The sequence below is a fragment of the Pelodiscus sinensis genome, chromosome 2 (genome assembly GCF_049634645.1).
Source record: "Pelodiscus sinensis isolate JC-2024 chromosome 2, ASM4963464v1, whole genome shotgun sequence".
NCBI classification, from domain to species: Eukaryota; Metazoa; Chordata; order Testudines; family Trionychidae; genus Pelodiscus; species Pelodiscus sinensis.
The window spans coordinates 13,235,634-13,257,985 of record NC_134712.1 but is presented as its reverse complement, the minus strand read 5'-3'; the positions used below and the strand labels follow the sequence as shown (position 1 = coordinate 13,257,985).

General features: G+C 46.1%; 1 protein-coding gene across 6 annotated transcripts in view; it reads right to left on the bottom strand.

Moving 5' to 3' along the window:
* ST3GAL1 (ST3 beta-galactoside alpha-2,3-sialyltransferase 1) overlaps positions 1 to 22,352 on the bottom strand; it is a 152,045-nt gene that overhangs the window by 47,519 nt on the left and 82,174 nt on the right. For 3 of the 6 annotated variants that reach the window (XM_006123533.3, XM_075920091.1, XM_075920092.1), the window contains exons 2-3: positions 11,689 to 11,755; positions 1,222 to 1,286 (exon numbers count right to left, since the gene is read on the bottom strand). The gene's annotated coding sequence lies outside the window, so the exon portion shown is untranslated. The remainder of the gene's footprint in view (positions 1 to 1,221; positions 1,287 to 11,688; positions 11,756 to 22,352) is intronic. The other 3 variants (XM_006123530.3, XM_006123531.3, XM_006123532.4) reach the window with 1 other exon arrangement.

The window sequence follows — 22,352 nt, the reverse complement described above, 5'->3', positions numbered from 1 at the left end:
AGGTGGTGGAATCTCCCTCTGGAGATATTTAAGAACAGGTTAGATAGACATCTGTCAGGGATGGTGTAGACGGAGCTTGGTCCTGCCTTGATGGCGGGGGGCTGGACTCGATGACCTCTCGAGGTCCCTTTCAGTCTTATGATTCTATGATTCTATGAATTACATGCCAAGATTAGAATCTGCTGCTAGGAACTTGTGCCATTTTAGAACACTCACTAGGACAGCGGTCCGGGGCGCTGCTGGTATCAGCCCAATCTACTATATATTTGTAGATATAAGAATTCCTCCTAAATGGCAAGAGCTAGGACCACCAAGCTCAGTATACAGCTTCCTCTTAGCATAACTTAAAGTAAGGTAAGTGTTTGGTTGTGCCAGAAAAACGGGATCTTCCTGGAAGGGGATTGCTTCTGAAAATCAAACAGAAAAGAGAGAGAGAACCACCGGGCAGGTGAAAGGGGGCTGGCTGGTGGTATGTCCCACCTTCAGGCCAAGACTGTCCCAGCCTCCAGCCTCCCACCTTCCCAGGTGCCCTTTAAGGAGAGCAGGGGGGCGGTGGGGCACGGAAGCTCCTCCCTGTTAATACAGGAACATTGCTGGCTGTTCTACTTAGTGAGACAGGAGAAAGTGTGCATTTGCTGCATTCCTCGCTCTGGCTGGAGAGTGCAGAGAGCAGACGACCTGGGCCTGCCCCAGCCAGGAGACATGCACTTTGCACCAGCTGTGCCTGTTAGAGCTGCAGTGGCCATGGAGAGGTGCTTCTCACCTGGCACCCAGCTGCTGCCGTGAGGGGGCTGGGGTTTCCCCCTCTCCCCTGGGCAGCCTGAATTCCAAACCTCTCATCTCCAGCCCCACTCCAGAGCAATGATTTAAATGAAGCACGTACACTTTCATTTTATTCTCAATTAACTTTTGTCTTTTTGAATTAAGGACCCGAGCAATGCCAGGTAAGTCTAGAAAGAAAGAAATGTACAACAGAATCACTGTGAGTTGCAGACCCACCTTATGTTCTAGGACTAAAATGTATAAAAAAATTGGCACAAGCAAGGTGGGTGAATGCAGTACTGCTAATTCCAAACTTTCAGAAATCATGACTCGGCCACAAACAGTCCAAGGGATTTTGATCTCTTCCTTGCCTTCTAGTTTTGAGCCTTTAGTATTCACATTTTCATGCTTACATGGCTAGAAACTTATTTTTTAATAAAAGAAAGCTGAGAGGCTCACCTAATCACGACTCCAGTAGATCTATATGATAAGGGTTCACAATGCAACCATGGGAGTTTGCAACACTGTCAATAAGAGATGAGCTGAATTAGTATGTTTGGATCCTTAAGCACTTATCTACATGAGATGCTCAGAGAAAATAATCCGAATTAAAGGTATGAGTTCAAAATGAACTAGTTAAACCACATTAAACCCCAGTGTGAACACTTTTATTCATAAGTGACTAATAGATTTTAAATGTACACCATTAGTTAATCCAGATTCACATTCCTGAAGTCTGATCCACACTTAAAAAGTTATATTGGCATAGCTATGTTAATTAAGGGTGTGGAAAAAACCCACACCTATTGACTGACATAGATATTCCAACAAACTCCCTGCGTATAAGAAGTTAGGTCATGAGAAAAGGGCTAGCTAACTCAATTCAGGGAGCTGGCATTCCCACAGTGACATAAGAAGGCCTTCTGTTTGTTATGGATCGGTCTACATTGGCATAGATATATCAACATAATTGCTAGCCCAGAATCTATAGTGTAGCCATACCTCAGGTGTCCACATGTAAACAAGCTTTAGGAGGTTGGGTTCCTGGCTAGTCCAAAAGAAGGGTGAAATGATTCAGAAATCTTACAGCTGGCCGAGTACCAAAGGTACTTTTGTTTAGTAAGTTGATAGTTCATTTTCTGTATGACTTTGGGCAATGTAAGCTAGGGGTTAGTAGAATTTAAGTTGCCAACCCTGGGTTTGTTAAACTAGAGTCTGAGTGTCTACATTAATTTGTAATTCTAGATTAGGCATTGGGGAAGCATGACTATCCAGAGGATGGAGGAAGTTGGCCTGTGGAATTCTGGGATACTTTTGGCAGACTCCAAGAGCATGAGCCTAGTGGAGCTATGTCTACACTGCCAAGCGGGCTTGAACTCTGGGTCCCAGCTTGATTCAGGCTTGGGCCCTCCACTGCGGTGGGTCCTGAGACCCTGGCTCCAAGCCTTGTGTTAACATGATTTTTGTGCAGGCAGACATGGGCAGGGGGAAAGCACCTGTGTGAGGTTTGAATCTGAGCTCAAAATAGGGTTGCCAGGTGTCCGGTATTCAACCGGACAGTCCGGTAAAAAAATTCAGAGAATACTGGATACTTAAAATGTCCGGTATTTCTGAATTTTTCCCCGGCCAGGAGCCGAAAATGCCAGGCACCTGGCAACCCTACAAACACTCAGTGCCCGGCCTCCTCCCCCAGCTACCAGACCCCATGCTTACCTGGTTCCCCAAGGCTGCCAGCATAAAATGGCTGCCGGCCAAAAGACCTAGGGGAAGCAATGCTTAGTGCTCAACTGCTCCCCTGTTCCTATCCCTGCACTCACTCTTAAAGGGGACATGCTGTTTTATTTATTTATTTATTTATTGGCTTAATATATTCTTTTAGGGTTTTTTTTTTTTTGGCTCAACTACATTGGTCTCTCCCCCCCCCCCTCCTTTTTTCCCCTTCAACAGAATTTTCTCCCGGTGTTTTTTTGGGGGGGGAGAGGGGAAGGGGTAGAGAGTGTTCGGTATTTTTGTTTCAACCATCTGGCAACCCGAAGCTCAAACGCTGGGTTTACATGTCAGTGCAGCTATATGCTTAATCTCTTGGTGCCTCATCTGTAAATGGTGACGATACTTCTTTTGTCTCACGTGGCAGAGATCCAGCCTTTCCTATGGCGATCCTGTGCTTTTAGGCAGATTGTGTTTCTCTCAGTGGCTCACTGTGGCCCTCTACATTGCCTCTCACCCTTTACTAGAAGAAACAGTCAGAGCCTGCATCATAGGGCAGCCAAACAGGGTTTAATCCCAAACTCCCTCTTCAGGGGTGGCCTCCATAGTGGCTCAGGGAGGATTGGGAGGAACCCAGACCCACCCTTTGTCCCAGGTTCCGGCCCAGGGACCATAATGGCAGCAGCAGGTAGTGAGTCCTTTACCCTGAGCCACGTCCCCAACCATCTCCTCCCAGTACTTGTCTCCTGGTACCTGACCACGTCCTCCTGCTCTTTCCCCAGTGCACCTCTTCACTCCCAGTCCTTGGCCTGCCAGCCCTCCCTGAAGGGAAGCCTTTTAAACTAGCCCCAGAAGGTCCTTAATGACGCTGCAAGTGTTCTGATGAGCCTGCTGCTTCTGGAAAGCTTTTAAATGCCCCAGGCTTTTCCTGATTGCGCTGCAGCAGCTGCCTCTGGCTTGGTTATTCCAGGGGAAGAGTTTTCTGATCCCAGAGACCAGCACAGCTACCTTTCATCAGACAGTGGTACCCAATGGTCTGGGTCTGCCACCCATGTTAGGCTAAGGGTTTGCATGATAGGGACGCTATCGCAAATTAAACTAGGGTTTGAATTTAAAGCTCAATTGCTATTCTGTATTAACGTGCCATGGGGACACTTATTCTGCCTGAGTAGTGCCTTTGTGCAGGTTAGATTAATCACTTCCAAAGAGGTTTAGGCTAAACTACACAAAGGTGCTCTAAATGAGCTGCACATGGGCAGCTAGCATGGCATAGCTATTCTGGACAAATTTCATCTTGCAGGCAAGCTCTAATAGCTCTTCATGGACTGGCTTCTGTAGCATGATTGTGCATTTCCTAGCACAAAGTGGGGGTGGGGGGAGGGCGCAATTCAAAAGAATTAATTCTAATGTCAGTTCTTGCAAGAATTCTCCCATTTGGGGCAAAGATCAGCCTCCCATTCAAGGTCCGGATCTGATTCAGAGGCAAAGCCACAGGAACTAGAGTGGATTCAACTCCTCTTCTTAGGTCTGAAGGATATGGAGTTGGTGCTTCTGTCTGGGTCCCATCTCTGGTTTTGAAAAGCAAAATGGAGTGGCCCCGGAAATTCCAAAAACCTTTGTTCTAAAATGTTGGGGGCTTTCTCTTTCTCAGAGGTCCGTCTTTCAGATGCAGCGTATTTGATTTACTCCAAACTTCTCCCCTCAAAAAATAAAAAAATCAGGCTCTGGGATGAATCTAAACTCCAAAACAGGAGTCCCAAAGGATTTCTTTCTGAAAGTCAGAAAAGGGGTTGGGATGCAAAAACAAACAAACAAATCCCAAAAGGCCGAGGGTTGCAAGTGGCACTTGAGGCCCTAGCCCAGAGTTTCTAAAAGTTGTCCATGGAACCACTCTGAGAAAGCTGCCAACAGGTCACTACAGTTTGTTGATTTACCAGTGCCATAGCCACAGCGCTTCGTGGCTCCTATTGGCTGTGTTTGCTGTTTGCAGCCAAAAGGAGCCACGGAAAATGACGTGGGCCGGGCAGCTGCTTCCTACGGCTCCCCTTGGCTGCAAACAGCGAACCACAGCCAATGGGAGCTGACAGGCTCTGTGGCTGCAGCACCGGTAAATAAACAAACCGTAGCAGCCTGTTTGCAGCTCTCTCAGAGTGGTTCCGCACACTACTTTGAGAAACACTGCTCTAGCCTATTTATGCATTGCCGGCTTTGTCTCCAGGTGACAGCTGACCATAAATTGGAGTGTCGGTTTCCCTCTCAGTGCATAAACCAGCACTAACACGGCTTTTGAAACATTCTTCATACTATCAAGAGGGACCGTAAATATTTTTGTCAGCTTGACTTGTATGCAGGCAAAATTCAGAAACTGCCACTCCCCAGCAGAGGAAGAGGAAGACAAACAGGGACAAAATGTATACTGTACTGAAGCTTTGAAAAATTACAGAGGCAAGGAGAAGCCCCGTTAAGAAAATATCATGGCTGCAAAATAAAGCACTCCAAAGCCAGGAAACAATTAAACTTAGTTTTGCACATGCAATCTTGCAAGCATACAACCTTAACTCTGCCGGCCCTTGTTATATTCATGAATACTATACAGACTTTAATTGCATAGTTACAATTATTATTATTTTTGCAGGCTCACTGCCTCCTTTAGGGCCTGATCTAAAGTCCATCAAAACCAAGGCTTCAGTAGTGTTTGGATCAGGCCGTCAGTGTAGGATAGGGAGAGGCTGTGTAGTACAAAGATGGGTTGCATCTCCTCCACATCCCACTCTAAGGTACCTCATCATGGTATCTGAGGCTGTGATACAAAGTCCAATGAAGTCAATAAGAAGACTAACTGGACTTCTATACAGTTTCCATCAGGCCCATTGTTCCTTGAAGCCTTGCTTGCATCAAGACACCCTCCCCCCCCCGCCCAAGAGATTCAGGGAGGTCAACAAGGTAAAGTAATTCAGGCTACAGAGTCTAACACCGGCTAGAGCTGGCCCAGACTGTTTCAGACAAAGCAGAATTCTCTACATCCCTATTTCAAGTTTTCTATCGTGAGATATTTGCATGTTCCCCAAATAAATGCAAAAATAAATATATAATCCACCTTTAAAGGAAATTGAAAATTGTGGTGAAAACCAACACCTCCTTCCACTTACACACATGTCCCCGCCAGTCATGAAATTAGATCCTCAGTTTTGGATCATGTAGTTGTTCTCATGCTAGGCTGCTGAAGTCAGACTCTTAAAAATACTTAACCAAAACTCCCTTTTAAAAGTTTAAATTTGTTTTTTGTTTTCTTTTTAAAAGGGAAAAAGGAGCCTTTAATGGGGAAAAAAATTGTAAAGTGAGTATTGTTTAGACAAGAGATCTACTCTGGCCTCCAGAATAAATATAACGTTTGCCAGGATTTTTAAAAATTCAGTGGTGAGTTAAAAAACACAAATTTAGACTTTTTGTTGATATACTTGACGCCACTATTTCCAAACACATAATCAGATCTCCTTTTATAGCACTGTGAGGCAGGCGAGAAACCAGAAGAACTAGCACGGACCTTTCACAGTGTATAAATATACACCGGACATCCTATTTAATACATTTTGTTTACTAATTCCTATGGTTGATCATGTTTTTTAAGAGTATGCATACTAAAGCTGGCTCATAAGACTGGCAATGTGATGACAGACCTGCTTATTAGTCTTTTGCCTCGAGACTTTTGCCTCACCATTTCAGTCCTTACGGTGGTAAAAATTCTCACCATCTGAAAATTCTTCTCTATGAATTTGGATGGGCTCACCTTCAAGTGGACAATTGTCCATGGAACCAAAGACCCCCTACACACGCGCACATACTTCCTCATGGTGGGAATTAATTGGCAGCATTGACAGTCAGAAGCAAAAGATCAAAGGCTGGCGGGAGATGGAGACAGAGCCGCCTCCTTATACATAGAGATGAACCCTTCAGGTGTAGGTAGAGGTCCAATGTCTGGTTATGGTGGGGTAGTGTCTAATGTCACTGCCTGTTCCATACGTGGATAGAAGAGTTCAGCCTTCAATGTACCAATCTGGCGTTAGACTCAATGAAGCCAACTGCTTCAGCATCCTGAAAACTATTCCACCTCCTACAAGCCATCTATAAATCTTGAAAACCTGAGTGTTTCCATAGGAGGTGCTGCTGCAGCCTGCCCTCCAGAAGAGTGTGGGGCACATCTGCCAAAAGGGAGCTAGCAGTGCTAACGATGCGGACAGGTGTTTAACCCTGCCCTCATATTGAGCTACCACATAGAGAACAGGAGGAAGGGGTCTGAGCAGCCTCCTGCGCCCGAACACCATCCACTTTCACGCTCCTCAGCCACTTACCTTAGGGTGGGGAGGGGAGAGGGAAAAAGAAGGCACATTTCAGACAAAACAGGTCTGATTTCCTAGCTTTTATTGACATTGCAAGGAGAGAAATGGATTTTGTGGTTTTATGCATGCAGGATGTTTTCATTGCGGCTGGATGTCCTCAGCCCAAAAAGACTATCTGGGGTGGTTAATTTCAGAGGCCCATGGAAGTAATGTTGATTCAGGTGGTGACACGTGACGTACTGAGTCCTGGTCTACACTAGGGCTACATTGTGTCTACATTGGTGCGATCTTGCGCAAAAGCAGCTGCTTTTTCACAAAAACTTGCTGCCTGTCTACACTGGCCGCGAGTTCTTGCGCAAGTACACTGACATTCTAATGGATGAAATCAGGGCTTCTTGCACAAGAACTATGATGCTCCCGCTCAGGAATAAGCCCTCTTGTGCAACTGTTCTTGTGCAAGAGGCCAGTGTAGACAGGCAACATGAATTTCTTGAGCAAAAAAGCCCTATGGTTAAAATGGCCATCAGAGCTTTCTTGCGCAAGAGAGCGTCTACACTGGCATGGATGCTCTTGCGCAAAAGCACTCTCTTGCACAAACGCACATGCCAGTGTAGACGCTCTCTTCTGAAAGAGTTTTTGCACAAGAACTCTTCCGCAAAAGAGTTCTTGCACAAAATCATGCCAGTGTAGACGTAGCCCTTAGGGAGTTATTTTGAAATAAGGGGAGTTATTTCAAAATAACAAGCAGAGCATTCACACGACCAAGCCTGTTATTTCGAAATAAGTAGCTGGTTATTTTGAAATAATGATTCCTGCTTTCCACGAGGCATAACACTTATTTCAAAATAGTTATTTCACATATAGCATTAGGTGGATGCTCCACTGCTGATGTTTTGAAATAACTACTCCCTAGAGTAATTAAAATAATTACTCCCCAGTGCTTTCTGGGGCTCTAAGTCAAGGGAGCATGTTCACAATAACGGAACCTGGCTCAGACTGATTTCGAGGCTTCCCTGTAGTGTGAACATGCTATTCTGAAATACTTATTTTGGGAGTTATTTCAAAATAATTTCCTCGTGTAGACAGACCCTGACAGTTCTGAGCAATTGTCCCAGTGTAGCACAGGATCAGCTACTGTTATCGGCAAAACTAGTTCAACTCCCTATCGCTAATGCCTTCAGTCCTTCTGCATGCGTCCTAATGCACTTAACCTTCAGCAGGCTGGCGTCTATGGACAAAAAAGAGACAGCAAAGCAAGTCTCTGTTTAGTATCAGGATTGAGGCTACAAGTCTGAAAGCCACCATTTTAGAGAAAGGGGGAAGAAAAGTTGGTGGTGATGAAAAGGGCTAAATCTAGTTGCTAGGTTCTTCTGTTCTTTTTAAAAACCTAAAGAAGCAGTGAAAGATGAGGTTGTCAGCATAAAAGAGCCCTGCATTCTAGTGTGATTGTATAAATACTCAAGCCCGTTTCCTCTGTCATGGCTGGGTTGTTCCTAATATGCACTAGTGCCCCTGGCCGGTTCAATTTCAAATGCCTATTTCTAACTGAGCTTCCACCGCTTCTCTTTGCAAACTATCCCTCAGACTGTTAGAGTCCATCATTGCAGCATCTTCTCTCCATTTGCCGTAGTTCATTTAATCCCATTACTCCCAGTGACAGCAGCCGAAATGACTCCTCATCCTTCGGGGGATGTTACAACCCCAGCAGGCGCTCATGTTCCCTTTTGATCACCACTCACTCCAGCAGCACATGCATGGCTCCTTTAATTGCATCGCATCAGTCAAACCTTCCAGCCCCCCAAGTTCTTTCCTCAGCTCTCTCCACAAGTAGCAAAACTATCTGGTTCCCTAGAATTAAAAAAACAACCTAAGGCCCTTTGCTTACAGACCCTTAGGCTATGTCTACACTACGAGTTTTCTCGGTAAAAAAATATGCTAACGAGGGACTCATTTGCATGAGTCACAATGTCATTTGCATATTTTCTGCTGATCCATTTTTGCGCTGGGGTTTTTGCGCAAAACCCAAGCAGCGTGGATGTTTTCTTTTCGCACAGAACCCACTTTTTTTGCAAGATCCTTATGCCCCAAAAAAGGAGGTACAGGCAGTCCCCGGGTTACGTACAAGATAGGGACTGTAGGTTTGTTCTTAAGTTGAATTTGTATGTAAGTCGGACCTGGTACATATTGTAGGGGAAACTCCAGCCAAACATTTCTCCAGAGCTCAGTTTTATTCTCCCACACCTCACTTCCCTCAATCCTTTATTCTCAAGCTGAGGTGTCTGCTGAGAAAAGCCGCTCCACGTCTCCCTGGTCTGCTGGGTGGGGCGCTAGCTTCGTGTCTCCCTGGTCTGCTAGGGGGAAAAGCAGCTAGTGCGGGGTTGCCTCACTCCGTTTGTAAGTAGGGATCTGATGTAAGTCGGATCCATGTAACCTGGGGACTGCCTGTATACCGATCTTGCGGAAAAAGGGGGTTTTGGTGCAAAAAGAAGATGTCCACATTCAGGGCTGGCTTTAGGAAGTGCGGGCCCGATTCACGGGCACACGGGGGATACTCTTAGGCGTAGGGCCCCCCTCTTAGGCGCAGGGCCCAATTCGGGAGAATTGGGGGAAATTGGCCTAAAGCCGGCCCTGTCCACACTGCTTGGTTTTTTTTTTTTTTTCAAAAACTCCAGCGCAAAAATGGATTGGCAGAAAATATGCAAATGAGATTGTGACTCATGCAAATAAGTCCCTCATTAGCATATTTTTTGCCAAGAAAACTTGTAGGGTAGACGTAGCCTCACAGAACTGTTATGCTGTCCTAGGATATGAGCGGTATGTTTCTGCTTCTACTGCCCAATACAGTACAGGTGAGACTTCTGTAGTCCGGAGTTCTATAGTCCAGTGACATCTGTGGTCTGACATTCCTGTGGGTGCTCCCAGGATGGAGCGTTCACAGGGAAAAGCCAGGCCTTGTGCTCTACAACTCCTGCTCCACCCTCCCAGATCTTCCGGAGGGCTGCAAATAGCCTTATGGGTGGTGCCGAAGCTCAGAGAGGGCGGGGAAGGGGCGGCAACAGGAGGATGCCCAGGGAATGAGGCAACATGGCTGTGAAGCCCCACAGGGCTGCACGCCTTGCTCCAGCTGTGAGGCTCCACAGTCATCCTGCATCTTCCCCCAAATGCCCTCCCATTCCCCAATGCTTGCCCCTCTGCGGCCACCAGAGTAGGCCCTGCAGCTGGCAGCATGAGAGGTGCTGGCACTGACCTCCCCATGTCCAGCAGATTCCCTGGTTCAAGACCAGCTAGGGGTGGTGCTGAATCAGGAAATATAATCTGTTTTGGAGGGTTTTTTTTTAACTGCTATTTGTATTGCAAAATCACATGTTGTCCACTAGAATCCCGGCTTTGCACATTTCATGGAACATCTGTCTTTTAGACTACTCTCTCCCCACCCCCAACACAGATATATTAGCCTGGATTTTTCCAGACTGAATCTTATTTTATTCTTTCTGACATCTGTCACCACTGAGAACAGCCTCTCTTCATCCTCTTTGGAATCCCCCTTCCACTCCCTGAAGGGAGTTCCAAAGAGGATGGAGAGAGGCTGTTCTCAGTGGTGACAGATGGCAGAACAAGGAACAATGGTTCCAACTGCAGTTGGGGGAGGGCTGGGTTGAATATTAGGAAAAAACCTATTTCACTAGGTGGGAGGTGAAGCACTGGAATGGGTTACCTAGGGAGGTGGTGGAATCTCCATTCCTGGAAGTTTTTAAGGCCAGGCTCGACAAAGCCATGGTTGGGGTGATCTAGCTGGGGTTGGTCCTGCTTTGGGCAAAACTCAATGGCCTCCTGAGGTCTCTTCCAGCCTTAGGATTCTATGATTCTATGTTATGGGAGTTGCTCCATGCAGAGAAGGAATTTTCTGAGATTTTAAATTAGTTTGAGAGAAAATAATTAAAAATGGATGCTTTTTTAAATTAAGTGTAATTTGTCAGTGTGACACTTACTATGCCAAAATAACATTCTAGCTTTCCCACATTTACCATGGTGACATCATTATGGGAAACTTGGCCACACCCATGAAAAGTGGACATCCAGATAACAAAATCCATTCCGGACTACAGAATGCCGGACTAGAGCGGTTCAACCTGCATAGCTCTTAGAAGACTAATTTGCTCAATTAAATTTATAATCCTGCCTCACATTTAAACTAGAGGCCACTTGGACTCTGTGGAAGCCCTTTGTCATCAGGAGAGAAAAAAAATGGAACAATAAGCTTCATGAGATATTGACCCCCCAAAACTTAAACAATGAATGGTACTGAAGCACATTAGAAACTAACAAAAAATGTAGATAGGCTAATAAGCTTTCATGGGCTCAACCACTTCTTCAGATGAATGTAGCAAGGGGTCCAGAGGTACAAATAAATAGCAGAAAAAGAGGGGATGGGGAGAGAAAGAGAAGGTGAAAAAAACCCTTGTCAATTAGGGTGCATCTATACTTCACCCTAAACTCACTACGCAAATTGCGTATCTTATTTTGATTTTATTTCAAAATAGCTTATTTTGAAATTTGGCGTGTTTAGAGCCATCCCTTATCTCTAGTGCAATGAGGTTTACTGGGATGGCAAAAGCGTGCCCATTATTTCAAAAAATATTTTGAAATAACGGGCAGCTTATGTAGATGCAGGGTAGCAATTTTGGGATACCTCCGGTATCCTGAAATAGCATTCCAGTGTAGAAGTACCCTTAGAGTGTCTCTGCTAAAAGAGGCAAACAGTGTGCCAAATACTTAGTTTTTGATGTCCTCAGGGTGTTGAATATCCAGTTCATGTCTTTGTTCAAATCTTGATTAAAAGTGTCAAATTTACAAATGAAGGCACACCAACGCCTCTCCTTACCTTCCTTCTGTGGTGGAGGCCAAATTCTTCTCAATTACACCTTGTAACAACAATAACTTCAGTGAGGCTGTAGAGACATAAAAGAAAGTAGAAGTTAATCCTCTGTGCATATTATTATTCAGTTAAAAAACCCAAAACACCACCACCTAGAGTTAAATTCATGGCTACAGATTTTTTTTCCCTCTCTCTTTCTACCCTGCCCCAATGTGGTACAGAAAACAAGAGCACAAATGAGTTTTTTCAAGGAAGACAGTTAGCACTGACGTAGGTTCTCACTAGGGATGTAAGCGAGTAGTTGACTACCCGATAAGCCTAGGCTACCTGACTACTCGCAGTTCCCCCACACACCTTGCTGCCTCTGTAGATAAATTAGATAATGCTACGTTAGATAAATTGTGCAATTAAGGGAGAGTCTGTCCTCCCTTTGCAGCGTTCCATTGAAATCAGGAGCATGAATCTCCCTTAACTAAATGCGGCTTGGACTCTGTGGAAGCCATTTCATTGGGAAGAAAAAAAAAGGAACGCTCAGCTTCATGAGCTGTTGACTTGTGGCACCAAGGCCTCTCCTCACCCTCCCTCAGGTTTTCTCCCTGTGGTGCTGCCTTCGGGGACACAGTGAACCCCCAGCTGCATGAGCTGCTTGTCTCTCTCTCTCTCTCTCTTATCCTGTGCAGGATACACCACCTAGCACAAAATGATCCTGCTTCATGCTTGCAGCTTCTAGATGCTACAGTAATGCCAATCTACTAGGGTGCATCTACACAGCACAGTTATTTCGAAATAACTGACATTATTCTGAAATAACAATGCAAGAGTGTCTACACAATTCCGTTATTTCAAAATAATTTAAAAATAGCAGCTGGCTTATTTCAAAATCTGTAAACCTCATTCCACGAGGATTAATGCTCATTCCAAAATAGCTATTTCGGAATAGTAGGAGTGTGGACACTCCACTGCTGTTATTTTGAAATAGCTCCTCCCTAGGGCCATTTAAAGTAATTATTCCCCAGTGCCCCCTGGGGCTCTAAATCGAGGTAGCATGTCCACATTAGGGAAGCCTGCCTCGGACTAATTTTGAGGCTTCCCTGCAGTGTAGACGTGCTATTTCAAAATAAGTTATTTTGGGGAAAAAAAATCCAAAATAGCTTATCTTGAAATAAGCATGCTGTATAGACGTACCCCTATATATTTTAGAGAGTTTGTATGTTTGTGTGTCTGTCCATCTGTGAGTCCGTTTGTTCAAGAACTCCTCCTAAATGGTAAGAGCTGGAACTGTCAAATGTGGTATGCAGCTTCCTCTTCTGCTAAACTAGAGTGAGGGCAGGGTTTGGTTGTGCCAGGACAATGGGATGTGCATGGAATGTGACTGCTTCACCTTAAACAGGAAGGAAGGGGTGTGATAGCAGGGAAAGTTAGACTCACGAATGACCACAGAGGGCAACCAGCACTCCAGCCCCGGAGAGCAGCTGCTGGACAGCAGTACTACCCAGGGAGCAGCCGCCTACCATGCTGCACAGCAACCCATGCCCTGGGCCAGTTGGTCCCGGGTCAAAGTTGCCAGGCAGGCCATGCAGCCTCTCCTGTCCTGGGCTGGCCCCAGCCCGAGGCAGTGCTAGATAGTCTTCTAGTAATAATCATCATAATCAGGCCCTGGCTCTTGCACAAAGCTAGCCCTACACTGTCAACATTGCTCTCGGGTTCTTCTCCAGCTCAGGTGTGGGAGGTTCGTGTTTCCTATAGGCAGATTGTGAGGCTGCAGAATTGACCAACAGCGGTCAGTGGTTCAGAGCAGCCCAGAATGATGTTCACTTTTCTTTGCCAACAGGAGTTCCTGTTGGTCACAGTTTCCTGTTCCCAGGCAATAGGAGATGTGGGTTGCAGTGCCTGCAGGCAAGAGCAGTGCACCGAGACTCCTGCACTCCTTCCACACACTCAGGGACATGCTGGAAACAGGTCGGCAGTGTGGGGCTAGGGCAGGCAGGGAGTCTGCCAAGTGCCGAGCACGATCAACTGGGAGACTCCCAGGATCGACCAGTCGATTGTGATTGACAGCTCTAACCCACTGATCTAACTCACTGAAGAAGAAATTGAACAGAACCAGACCCAAAATGTATATCTGTGGGACTGGATATTCTCTTCCAGCATGACTATAAACCACTGATAACTGCTTTCTGGGAATGGTTTTCCACTCACCTTATAGTAGCTCAATCTAGGTTGTAGTTATGAAAAGGTCACATGAGACAGTATCATAATTCTTACTAAAGTCAAGATATACCACATCTACTACTTCCCTCCCTCCACAAGCCTTGCTACCCGTCAAAGAAAGCTATTAGCTTGGTTTAATGTGATTGCTTCTAGACAAAGTGATAAAGTAATACAGTAATTATTCGTTTAACACGTGCCCACTTAACACGTTTTCACAATAGCATGATTTTTTTTTAGGGAACTTTTTCAAATAACACGACTGTCCCCAAAATAACACGAAAATAATCAAGTAGTGGACTTCTTTGCGCAGCAGTATAAGTTGGTGAAAACAGTGGTAATACGCATGAGTGGATGAATTCACATGGTCACAGCGCTCCTTCGCTCATTCACTTGTTTACTCACTTGCCCACTCACTTTGTGTTTTAACAAACCGCAGCGACTTGTGTTGCTAGATATCTTATGTCGCTAGATATCCAATGTTGATGTTGACAACACAGCACCAACAAAAATTGACTTTATCACCACTACCCGAAAAGCAACCCCCTACCTTTTCCATTATTTTTAATGGGAAAATTGACCCTGCATAGCACGCTATCGCTTAGCACGAAAATTTTCAGAAATGCATGTATAGTGTTAACAGAGGAATTACTGTAGTCAGCTTTATCTGCTCCATGTGTACAGACCGGACTTTGCTTAATTATTTGCTCCATTATCTTACTACATAATGGAAGAAGCAGCAGGATTTGACATTAAAACAGGATGTGAACAGTTGGCTTTGCATGCTGCTGTGTTATCACTGGAGGCAGATTCGATTTTCCAGCCTGCTGTCTTGGACCAGAAGGATGGAACATGTTATCAGCTGGCTATAAAAAACACACAGATAAATAAAGGAATTACAAGGCAGGAGGCCAATGGCATGGGCAAGATAAAAGGTGTGGATGGTGCCTTCTGTGACGATCCTTTCCTGACCTAATGAAAGTCAGTATACAGGAGACTGAGCTGCCACTCCAGAATTGCATCCCACCTTCCATAGGGTCAGTGATCCATGGCTGTGGAGGAGCCAGGATGCATGAAGTACAACAAGCCCCAGAGGAAAGCTGCCCCCCCGCCGGTTCGGGCTTTTCTGTAGTCACCTCCACCCTAGTCCAGTGTCCATTCCCCAGCTGTCAAGGAGCTGGGCTAAGCAACAGGCACCGCAATAGGCAGTGTAAAGGCATGGAGCCTCTGAGAAGATCCATGAGGTCTGGAGCAGAACCACGGACCATTCTGAGAGAGTTAATCCCCTCCCCTGCCTATGTGATTTAGGGTGTGTCTACACTGCACCCTTAGCTCGAAATACGATATGCAATTGGTGCGATGCCAATTGCGTATCTTATTTCAATTCTATTTCAAAATTTGCTGCATCAACACAGCGCCAAATTTAGAAATAACACGCTATTTTGAGACATCCCTTATCCCTCGTGCAACGCAGTTAACAGGGATGCTGAAATAGCACATCCACAATATTTTGCAATAGCGGATGCGTTCAAAGGACACGGGGTAGCTATTTCGGGATACCTCTGGGGTATGGAATACCAGGGCTTGGAATATATCAAGGGGGAAAATGGATTTGAGTCAGTGAAGCCTGAAGAGGCCTATGTACTGGTGGACAGCTGCTATCTGTTCAAAGGGCTTCCACACCAAAGCAGGCCCCAGCCTTGTGGTAGAGCAGTACTTAATGTTCACATTCACACAGCACTAAGCAAGAGCTAAATAGCCCTGTATTTTCCTGAGCTGGGTGAACATTTCACAGTGATGTGTAATCTTATGGGACTGTACATTTTAAAGCCAGACAGTACATTGGATACCATTACTCATACAAACACTGTCAGTAGGTCAGACTTACAGCTGGCTGTGTTTATGCTCCCCATGTGGAGTTCATTAACCAGGCTGGGAGAGAAAGTGCTAATGTGAGGTTTTAAGGTTTTCTTAAAAAAATCCAGTGAAGCTTGGATTCATCTTTATAGGGTTTCAATCTAGGGTTGCAGGGAGAGGCTACACCACTAAAAATGCTGGTTTAGAGGAGGAAGGCAGTGCTTGGGTGTGTAGAGCACCACATATGGCTCTAAGGATCTGGTGTGCCTTTATTCCACTTGTCAAAGCAGCACCTCAATGGCACGGCTATTTATACGTGGGCTAAGAGCAGTGTCTGTACTCTACGCACCACCATAACCATAGACATACTCTTAGGGTTTGGGGTGATGGAGATGAAGTGTGTGTGTGTGTGTGTGTGTGTGTGTGTGTGTGTGTGTGTGTGTGTGTGTGTGTGTGTGAGAGAGAGAGAGAGTGAGAGAGAGTGAGAGAGAGAGAGAGAGAGAGAGACTGCCCTCTGCTGAATAGACTGAGAACTGCTCCTCTAAGCTGCACCCAGGTTGTGCTTCAAGAAAGACACAGCCAATGGGTTCGCCCATGGGCACAAGTCACCACGAGACAGTCACTGGGTCGACAAGAGAATTTTCCCATTGACTTAATGCTGTCTGTACCAGGGGTCAGGTCAGTCAAAATGCGTTGCTCCAGGGTGTTGGTTTCTCATACCTCTGAGCAATGTCATTATACCGATCTGATTTCCTAGGCCACAGAGGCTACTCTGCTAACAGCCAAAGGAGATTCTCCTTCATCTCCAACGGCAGGAGCATGAGGGGGGATGACCACAGTTCGGTTCCAGCCAGCATGGACACATTTTGATTAAACATGGTGGCATCTTAGTGGGGAAGGGGTGGAGTGTGTTTTAGCTCAAATTTGCTAGCTTGGGTGAAACAGCAGTGAAGACATGGCAATCTGGTTTTGTACTGGGCTTAGCTGCACAGGCTCATTTGTAAGCTTTAACATGAGCCACTAGCCTGAGTTGAAATCAGAGTTGCTGTGTCTCTGCTGCTATTTTAACCCATTAGCTAATGTGGGTTAGCTAACCTGAGCTAAGGACACACCCCTTTTTCCATTTGAGACATAGCCGCATTGAAAAGCAAGAAACCGTTGAGAGCCACAGATGATTGCAAGACCTATACTCTCGGTGGCAGATTTCTACGCATGGCTCATATTATGCACACCTACATATGTCAGGGGTGAATCATCTCCGACACATTCAGTAAAAACAAACTGCCACAATATTGCTGGAGAACTTTCCCATGTGACAGTTTAATTAAGCCACAGAGGATTTCCCCAGTAATAGCTTAATAATGGCCCCTCCCTTTCCACACCAGTGGTAGTTTGGGGGGAGGGGGGTGGAGTCAAAACAGAAGCTAAAATGCAATTGTACTGAACATCCACAGCTATGGAACAAGTGGCGCAGTGTCCAATAGTCCTTCTAGTCTGTGGGAAGCGTCCCCTGCCTCCCTCCGCCCCTGCTTTCTACTGCACTGTGACACAGGCTGTTCTTTGATGGTCACCGTGAAGCTGGATCACCACATACAGAGCAGGCTAGACGGTCATTGTCTAACCTCTAGATTGATTAAAACGGTGGAACCCGAGGGGACACCAATTCATGATCCCTGCAAAGCCAAACAATCTCAAAGCGTCCGACCTTCTGAGGAAATGCAGAGAGCGGTTTGGTTAGAAGGCAGCCATCCTCAGGTCTTTTCCAAGATGGAGAAAGGTATTGGGAAGAGAAGCTGGCATCATTGTGCCCATCGTAATGAGTGGGAAAGAACTGGAAGTGGATTCTGGAGAGTCAGGGTTAAGCCTCTCAGGAGGTTGGCTGTCTGAATAAATCAATGCTTATCTCACCCCTTTGTAGCAGGCCCAGGATACGCAGCTAGATAGGCGCTTTCTGTGCCTGGTGATTTAATCTGCACTTGAGTGCTGGCATTGCTTAATTATACGCATAGCAGAGCTGCCGGTCAGGTTTAGTGAAGAGCCTTCTCGCCCACCACTCTGCACAGGATAAATAGGAACTTGCGTGGGAAACCTGGTTCCTGAAAATAAATCTAACTAGGCAGACTTCAGAGCACATCACAGAACGGGGTTGTTAGGGAAACCCCCCTTGTGGCTTTTGGCATGAACCAAAAGAATCTGGGTGTTTGCACGCAAACAGCAACCGCTCTTGCTGGCTGGAGAGTGCAGACACGTTCTGTCCAAACAGGTGGAGCAAGAGGCTAGCAGACGCAGCAGCTTTCCCCGCCCCTGTATACTTAGCAGCTACTTCTGCAAGGGCTGGCTTCTATCTAGACAGACTCACTCTCCCTTCTCTCGAGCTAGCACTCTCGGAAAGAGCAGTGTGGACATTGTGGCATGTGTTCACCACCCAACCTTGGACCCAGAGGGTCCAACAGGCTCGTGTTCATGTGGCTCTCCCACGCCGCAATGTCCACCCTGCAATTTTTAGCGTGATGGCCTGAGCAAAGCTAGTGCATGTCTGTGATCGCGGGCTGGGCGGCACGCTTCCAGCTGCAGTGCGGACACAACCTTGGTCAAGTCGCAGGGCTAATGAGCAAACCTTGAAAAGAATCAGGTAAGCTTACACCTCCCCATCGGTACAGTGCCAGCCTAATTTCTAGACCAAATTCTCCCTCCGGTCATCTGAGCTGGGAATTAGGGATGTGAAAGGTTAACCAGTTAACTGGTAAGCATCACCCAAAATGGTTAAACAGTAACCGGAGGGGGGTGGAGAAGCTCCCTGCCTGCGTTAGCCCCTTAACCTAATGTTTAATCAGTTAACTGATTAACCAGGATTTTACGTTTCTACTGGGAATACCCCGAAAGAAGTTAGAGACAAGGTGGGTGAGAGAGACAAGCTTAGGAGGCACAGAGAGCTTTTCTTCAGGGCTGGGAAAGGGCCTCGGAGTGCCCCAGCTAAATACAAGGTGGAACAGATTGTTTAGTGTAAATAGCACTTCTGCAGGTACATCATAAAATACACTGCTGGCAACCACACGTTCTTAAGGGGGCTTTGGATGAGGCTCTACGTAAGAATGACTCAGTAAAAGTGACTCTCTCTGTCATTTAGTCTCCCTCCCTGGTCCCAAATTGCTATTTACAAGTCAGAAGATTGAACTTTGCATGCAGGGTCCTGGCCGCTGGCCGAGAGTGCCACCAGCCCTTGGGCCTGGGGTCCTGGTGGCCTGCCCCAGCTTTAGAGGGCGTTGACAGGCGTAAGGGCAGGGTGGAAGCTCAGCACTCCTACTCCAAAAACTGTTCCAGCACCACAGTCAACCCTGGATCTTAAAATCCATCGGTGGCCTTTCTGCTTCTGAACTCATCACCACCCGTCCAGGATTCCTTCTGCCCTCACTCATTAAGGGTGTGTCTAGACTACAGAGTTTTGTCGACAAAAGTGGACTTTTGTCGACAAAACTAAACCTGCGTCTACACTACCGCTGAGTTCTGTCGACATAATGTCGACAGAACTCAGCAGTTTTGTCGACGCTGGTAAACCTCATTTTATGAGGCATAACACCTTCTGTCGACAGAGTTTCTGTCGACAGAAAGTGTTATTGAATGTAAACTGTCCTTTGCGTCTACACTACCATGTCGACAAAGCTGCTTGCTTTGTCGACAGAACTCAATGTAGTCTAGACGCTCTTTGTCGACAGAAGCCTGTAGTCTAGACGTACCCTAAGGTAGCACCACTGCTCTGATAATGCACAAGGCAGGAGAGAATCCATCTTGTTCCCTGAGCTCTGTTCACCAGGCAAGGGTAGGAGTCAGTGAAATAAGTTGTGACTAGAAGACACATGAAGTATTGAAATCACTGGAGTTAAACCCTTGGTCAGTGTCATTTATAGACAGTTGGCAAGCTGAGTAAGTTGCCCTTTTAGATCAACAGCAATTACTGGTGTGATAACCACATGCCAACCTAGGCCAGCCTATGTGGAAAAATGACTAACAATATAACTGAACAATACAACTCTCCTTCTTCCTCTCACCGCCCGCTGACCTTTTACTAGCTCACTGTGCCTATAACGGAGCAAGGCACAGCCAACTCTGCAGCCCTTGTTGGCAAAGCTTCATGCAAATGCCATCCGTGTGCCAACACGTCAGTCTCAGGAGCAAGCTGTGATGCTGGTGAGCAAAGGGCTGGCTCTGGCCAACGTCTAAGTGCCAGCTGAGAACTGACAAACTCGCATCTGGGAGACACACACTTGTGAGTGAGGATAGTTCTGGGTTGATGCTGAAAGGTGTCAGACTGTGTTGGAAGGGAGTCTCCCACCAACACCACCACAGAAGGAAGGGCGCTTTCGTCTGTGCTTCTGCTGGCAGAGGCTCTGCCTTCTGAGGCGGGCTCCTGGCCAGCAGCAGCACAGAAGGAAGGGTAGCAGAACCACAATCCCTCCTACAATAACCTTGCAATCCCCTGCCCAACTCCTTTTTTAGTCAGGACCCCGAAAACTTCAGCACCAGGACATTTCAGATTTCAATAGCTGAAATCATGAATTTTGCTATTAAATCCTATCACCATGAAACTGACCAATAGGGGCCATGAATTTGGTAGAGCCCTACAGATATGTCATCAGAAACTCCTTCAGTACATCCCTTTCCTCTCCCACCTTCCCACGTGGTGATAGGCCGGCAAATCAGGCTGCACACTGAGTTTATAAGCCTGAACTGAGACAAACTAGGTAGCAGCTCCTGTGATACTAGCAGCCCTCCACTAACAGGCAAAGCTGAGGCAGTCTTTTTGTACTGACTAATCGCACAAGGAGTCAGACTGTGTGGCCCATGCGCTCATCCCTGGCCATCCAATCTAGGATTACCCACACGTCTCTGCTTTGAAATGAGAACTAATAATTCTTTGCTTGGTTGTTTCTCCGTAAACTGACAATTCTTGTCTTATAATAATTACACCAGCTACCTCGAGGCCGCATTAAAGGTGTATTCATTATATACACTGCATCTTCATGAGTTAGACTTGGTATCACCACAGGGCCTTTTTCCTTGACTAACCCGGGTGTGATTTCAGTTTTGCACGTCTTACGTTCCAGAGATGTGTGTTCTGTGTACGACAAGACAGTTTCCGCAAGGCACGTGTCAAACCACCCACCCACGATCTCCAGTGCTCACACACCAGCATTTGCATATAAGGTGGCGTGGAGCTGGTGTTTGTGGGAGGCAGTGTGTGCCAAACAGAAAGCAGGTGATCCATTGCACATCCTTTTTAAACTGTAGGGGCTACATGCTAAAGAGTATGTAAGGTGGACAGGGGCAAAGAGGGCAGTTGCTCCAGGTTCCAGGGATTGAAAAGGGCTCAGAGCTCTAGGATTTGAAATTGCTGCTGGAGCCCCATGAGGTGCAGTCCTAACAGCACTGAAGGCTACGTGGGGGAAGCATGGTGTAGTCTGAGAAGCACTGAGGGCAGGCTGCCCCTAGCTACGCCCCTTCCGCTTGAGGCCCCACACCTTCTTGGGGGCTCAGAGCCTAGCTCTCCCTCATGCTCAGGACCTGGAAAAGTCTGTCATGCACATCACGATCTTTAACCCATATAAGTCAAGGGCGTTATATGCCACCTGTTGATCTACTGAACTGTAGAACAAACAATGACAGTTTGACTAAGATTTACTCACCCACCTATAAAATCACGTATTCGTTTTTAATGGATGGTTTATGAAGGTATCCTTCCTGTAAAGCATGACCACTTTGGCCCAGAATGTGCTGTGTGCATTTCCTCCCCCTCCAAGTGTTACAAAGGGTGTGTGATCAAAAGTCAAGTTCAGCACCTCATGCCCAGTCCCGCCCCACCAAAGTCAATAATCATTTTGCCTTTGACACAAGGGTGGTGATCCCAACAGCCACAGGAGAGGAATTGCAGAGATGACGGATTTCAGGGGAGCACAAATTGCGGCTTTATGTCTGGAGTTTAGAAAAGTGTTTTTAAGGAAACAAAGATTAGCATATATTAGAGGCACACAAAAAGGTTTCACATAATCCCGAATATGAAAATATGTTGAGAGTTGCATACAAAAAGGATTTGCATATTTCAAAGGCGCATCTATGGTGGCTTGGCTGTGCAATCTAAAGCGCATTAAAAATGTTAATACTGAATTATGTATATACTGATCATTGAAAGCCAGAGGAACGCCTGTCCCCCCCCCCCCCAAATTGCAGCACTTCCTAGTTTTCTTACACGATTAAAAATACAAGTGAGAGTGTTAAGGCAACCGAGCTCTTTGCATATTTAAGGGGTTTCTGATTCAAAGAAATTCAAAGTATCCCTTTCTCATATAGGAAAGATTAGTAGAAGTCGATTTAATTAATACTGTAGAAAATGGATTTTCTCTATTTAAAAAAAAATGGGATATTGTCCACAGGTTTATGAAAGCAGGAAATTTAAACACAAAATAAACCAGTATCCAAATGAGGCAATCCAGATATAAAAGCACAGCTTGTGCCTTTGGAGTGCAAGGCCAAGATCTGAGACTCCCTGAACCAAGCTCCATCCGGCTCAGCTAGAGTAATGGAGACAGGATCTGCCTTCAGCACCAGGGCTG